This window comes from Prunus avium, chromosome 7 (genome assembly GCF_965620075.1).
Source record: "Prunus avium chromosome 7, drPruAviu1.hap1.1, whole genome shotgun sequence".
Lineage (NCBI taxonomy): Eukaryota > Viridiplantae > Streptophyta > Magnoliopsida > Rosales > Rosaceae > Prunus > Prunus avium.
The window spans coordinates 23,109,927-23,115,394 of record NC_142290.1 but is presented as its reverse complement, the minus strand read 5'-3'; the positions used below and the strand labels follow the sequence as shown (position 1 = coordinate 23,115,394).

The following is a 5,468-nucleotide window of genomic DNA, read 5'->3' as shown; positions in this document are numbered from 1 at the left end:
GATTCAAAGGAAATTTGAATCATTGCCTACAGATTTTGTATTTAAAAAATTGTCCCAAGAATATCTCGTCCCATTTCATTTGGAGGGTCAGATTTGTTGTTTGAAAAAACCTGGGTCATCCATTTCAACTATAATAAAATAAAAAAATAAAAAAAGGTTGGGCTTGGTGGAGCACAGGGGTGGGTGTCTTGAGAAAATTCCGGCGACAGGAAAATTCTCGTAACACCCTACAATACATATACCAACACGTTTAGACTAATAATGGGAGCATTTTTGGTTCTTGGACCACGACCAAAAAGTGGCCGGAGCTAGCGGAATCAAAGCCGAAACTGGCTACGTTACATTGGTTTTTGACTAGAGAAATTGGGTGGGTTAGGTAGAGGAGGAGGAGAGGAAGATTTTGCAATTGTTTCATCGAAAATGATGGCCGGACGACGCCGGAATCGACGCTGGAAAATCCGCCTAGTGCGACGAAGAGAGAGAGGGTCAAGGGAGGAGAGAGACGTCAGAGAGAGAAGGCTGACCTGGTTTTTAAATAATCCGACTTTGAAAAAATTGCGGTTGTGCCACTGCACTTCTGTTGACTGTAACTTATTCGGTAAAACTCCGATTTGGGCCCACTACATGTCTACGAACTCGTATTGATGAGCTCTATGCGACGGTGGCACTCAAATCCCAAAAATCCTTATGGATCGAAAAGTGCCTAATGTGACCCTACTCCAAGGGAAAAATTGTAATTTCATTATTTAAGTAAATTGAATAAAATTGAATAAAATGATTAAATTGGGACGGGGGCGTTACATCCTAGGAATGTTTTAATGAAGCTACTGTATTCATGCCAATATTTGTATGCTGAGCTCACTGTTTTGTTGGAGACCATCAAGTAAACAAATAGGTCTCTCCGTCTTACGGCTTGGACATTAGAGGTGGGGTTGATAAGTAGATCTTCAGGCTTACATATACAGAGAGCTTTCATTGAGGGATCCCTCAAATTAGTTTCTTTGAGGGACACCTTTGTAGGGCCCACTCCATATTGTATTTCACTAATCCAAACCGTTTATGTTTTAGATAATCATTCAAAGATCATCTCTACAAAAAATCACTTGAATCCGATATCATTTGACCACTTAATTGTGTTATTGAAATTTTAGTACTTTCTTGAGGTACTGTGTTCATTGATTTTGTAGGATACAATTGGATGTCGAAACAGTTTTTGATTTGTCTAATTTTTTGCAAGGACGATCTATGAATGTAGACTTAAAAAATAGATTGTTTGGATCGTTGGAAAAAAAATCGTAGGGTACCCTAAAGGGTGTCCCTTAAATAAAATTATTTGAGGGTTCCCTCAATAAAAGGGGACTATATATATATTAATTATATGCATATATATTATACTGATGCCCCACATTTAGAGACTTTTGACATCATCATATTGCTTAATTAGTTGAACCATGGCTTGTATTATTATATTGTTTTTGGAAAACTTCAACACTATATTATTTTTGGAAAACTTCAACAGTACAATAATGAAAGACATTAACAAGACATCTAAAGTACCAATTTCAAGAGGGCAACAAACTAACATGCTAACAACAAAACTAAAGCGAACAAAAGCTGTACACCACAACCATAAACCCAAACAAAGCCACAAACCCAACATAATTGAACCATGAGCCTAAACGAACCCTACCAGCACCACCTAAAGAAGCTCCGTTTTCAGCTACAAGCTGCCATTCCCTTTCAACTTTCCCAAATTTTTAAAACCCAGAATCAAATTAGCCAAATTACATCAATGGGCCGGGCCTCAGGTGGTGCAATTGGCACTACTTCTCATGTGGGCTCCTAGTTGTGTTGTGTTTTAGAATTTTTCTTTGTAATAATTTAATCATGTCACCTACTGGGAAATGACTAAAAAATAGAAAAATTGAGTATTAACTGAATCTGAAAGAGGAGCTCTTGATAGATTTTTTAACAATCACAGGTTGTTAATAGGAATTTTATAGTATTTTCGTGTTAAATTTTGTGAATGTCGGCCCTCATCGTCAGCAATAACATGACCCAGAAGAATCAAATTTACTATTAAATAAAAATGGAAGACTTTAACTTGGGATATTGCTCTGTTCCAATATGGACCATATTAAGAGAAAGATCAAAGAAATTACCTCAATTATTTGAGGCAGATATTCTTCCAACCAAAATATCAAATCACATTTCAACATTGCCCACAAAAAATAAGGCTAAATGTTTTTGAAAATTTTTGGAAAACTTTTTGATATTCTGCCAAAGTTGGGGGGAGACAAAAGATGATAATAATAATAGTGACACAGTGTGTTCAATTTCTGGATCACAATTCTCTAGCCATCTGATATATATTTGAATGTCAATTAAATCTTGAACACAACCTTACATGTCTAGCTTTTTTGAGATTACAACAACCTAATGGCTAATGTGGTAATATTGCTAAATGGTATGTTTGCATACGTAGGCTCCCCAAGTCCCTGTTATGTCGCCTGCCCTATAAGGAATTTGATCTAATTTTGAGACAAACGAAGAACTAATTTTAGACCCAAAAAAGAGAACTAATAAGTAGGTGAAAATAGCAACACTTAACGTAAAGCCAAGGGAATGTCCTCCCAAACTTCTCATATATTCAGAGGTATTCGACCAAAAAAATATTCAGCGGTAAGGGATGACAGTTTGTCAGCTTGATACAAATATTTCACATCCAATGAGTGCGAAACTCCAACCGGGCAGACATGTAGCAATGCTAATCTTCCACTCTATGTTAGAATACATTATAGAGCAAGTTACAGAAGAACAAATTGTTACTAGATTCTACATCATCCAGAATCTTGTGTGCAACGAACATTGCCATAAGCTGACAGTTCAATAAGATCCATGTCACGACCTGCATTTCAAAGCAATATGCCGTTACTTGCTACTAAATTAGTTGAATTCATCCCTGCAAGGATTTCCACAGGTATTGGGGTTTCTTAGGATTACCTGTAACCCGACAGTAGGAACTTTTCTGAATGAGCTCAGCTCTAGAAAACTCAGTCCGGTTTCCTTTTGATCGATCGACTGTTGCCTACAGTATGTCAGAGAAAAATATGCCTTTATGAAAAAGTAAGATGTATCTTCTATGATTATGAGTAAAACAGCGTGACTGTTCTTTAAGTCAGAATAAAGAAACTACCAAGGAACGTGAACTTCAGTTTCAGTAATGATTTGGATGCGAATGAAGAGTACGTGCTTTATCAAAAGGAAAGGACACAAACATGTGCGGCCTTAGCTGAGAATTTATTGGAGATGAATTTAAACTTGATTTTAATTGCTTGCTACAAGAGGGTCACCCATCAGGAGGCTTATCAAAAAGTAGGGAAGGAGAGGAGAGACAAATGGTTAGGATTATCTGAATGGGTTGATCTACAGAATAAGTATAGCAATCACTTTCAGAAAATTTTGAATCAACTATACACTCCAAACTAGGATTCCATAAACAAATATGACTCTGCACTGCACCCCTAGTCTTCCTGAGGCTGCTGGCCTAATTAAGAGATCAGTTTACTGATTGGTTAAGATAGCTCTAGTACTGCAGGTAATTTGGAAGCCTTTAAAGCGACATAGCATATGAAGACACTGCATGCTTACATATACTGGTGACATTCAAAGGTAAAGGGTTTCTCTGGACTGGAGATAATAACCAAAAATAAGATACACATTCATGTAATAATCCAAGGTTCTGAAGAGGAATGAAGTCTGTACCTGTAAAACCGGACAATTATCAAGCGAACTTTGTCCTCCCTGAAATGTGAAAGATAAAACAATCAAGCCTCCAAAAGCAATTCGGGGGACGGGCCTGGGGGAAACAAATAAATGTTCAGCAGTCAAGATCGTTATATTAGATTGGAATGACACAAGAGCCCACTTCCTGAACTATTTTTTTGGTCTACTATTCCTCTCCAAGCACAAGCAGCACAAAAGGCATAACAAAACACGTTCAAGCTTGTTATTGAACTTTGTCACAAATCTTTCACACCAAGCCTAGTAGAATCATGAGTGCCCTATCAATCCAGTCATTTGGATCTTGTTCGCACCACTTTGCAAAACCCAAGGGAGGTGTCGTATAGCAGTGTAGCTCGGAAGTCCGAGTGTCGTATCCACAGAGAGCAGTGTAAAGAAAATAACAGAGATGAAAAAGAACAAGTGTGATTGAGAGGTTGATTTATGCAAGATTTGATTTAGAGAAAATTTAATTGATTAAAACACTAAGGCATTGGGGTTCCACTTTTAACATAAGCATGCAACTCTTAATAATTTGATCCACAAAATATTTTCCATTGTAGTTGTTCAAAATAATTAAAGCTCTTTTTAATTTCCTTTAGAAGTATTCTAAGCATAACTTGTACCATTGGCAACAAACTATCAAAAAATAAACTTCATCGAAATTCTATTAATCTTTAGTAATTCTCTTCTCTTTTAAAAGCATGAAAGTTTTTACTACACAATGGGAAAAACATGATTGAACCCATGAAATAGATTATCAAACATTCATCAATTAATTAAAAAGAAAACTACAAATTCCATTTGAACAAAAACTACAAATTCACATTAAAGCTTAAGTTTGGATCAAACTAATAACAATTACACACTCATATTAAAAGCTTTCCCCCTAGCCTTAGCTAGGGAGTTAGTTCCCCATAAAATAAAACTAAAACAGAAATTTAGAACTAGAAGAATTGGAGGAAGGAGAGAGAGCTCAAGAGAAGATTGTGAGCTTGGTGTGGTTTGAAGGCTTGTAGAGCTTCGTATTTATAGCCTTAAATCTCAACAACTAGGGAAATATTAAAATCTAAAATTCTCATCTCATTCAATGCACAACCGTAACCCTCATCTTAATATTTCTTCTTTTCTTCAATTGTTGCTCCACTTCTACTTGCTTTTGTTATTCAATCCTTTTTTTTGGTTAAGTGTTGCACCTCTTATCATCATCCTTCATTTCATTTGCTTAACTCACAATTTTAATAGTTCATGATTCCACATCTTCAAGCCACCATCTTGTTTGTTGCTTCATCCACTCCATGCATGAATTGAATATGTCTTCCACTTGCCATCAAACCAATTGCCAATTTGCTTCCTTTATTTATTTCATAGTGTTGATGACTCCATTCTCCAAGTTCTTCATCTTTTTGTTTCATTGGTTGTTGCATCCATTTGCCTACTAGCATCCAATGATCTTCTTCAACCTTAAGATGAAATCATCATCAATTATGTAATGGGTATGTAAGCAAGTGCAAAAGTGAAAAACAAACCTAATTAACTAAAATTGTAAGAAAATCAATTACTAACAAATATATTTAGGGATAATAAATGTGATAGTTTATGTGCTCATCAGATCTACCTGGACCTCTCATTAGCCAAATTGGTATATACAATTCACAGGCTCATCAAGCCTGTATTTCAGTCAA

The 5,468-nt window shown here is 36.1% G+C and overlaps 1 pseudogene; it reads right to left on the bottom strand.

Moving 5' to 3' along the window:
- Positions 1-2,688: 2,688 nt before the first annotated feature.
- LOC110744332 (uncharacterized) overlaps positions 2,689-5,468 on the bottom strand; it is a 7,562-nt pseudogene continuing 4,782 nt past the window's right edge.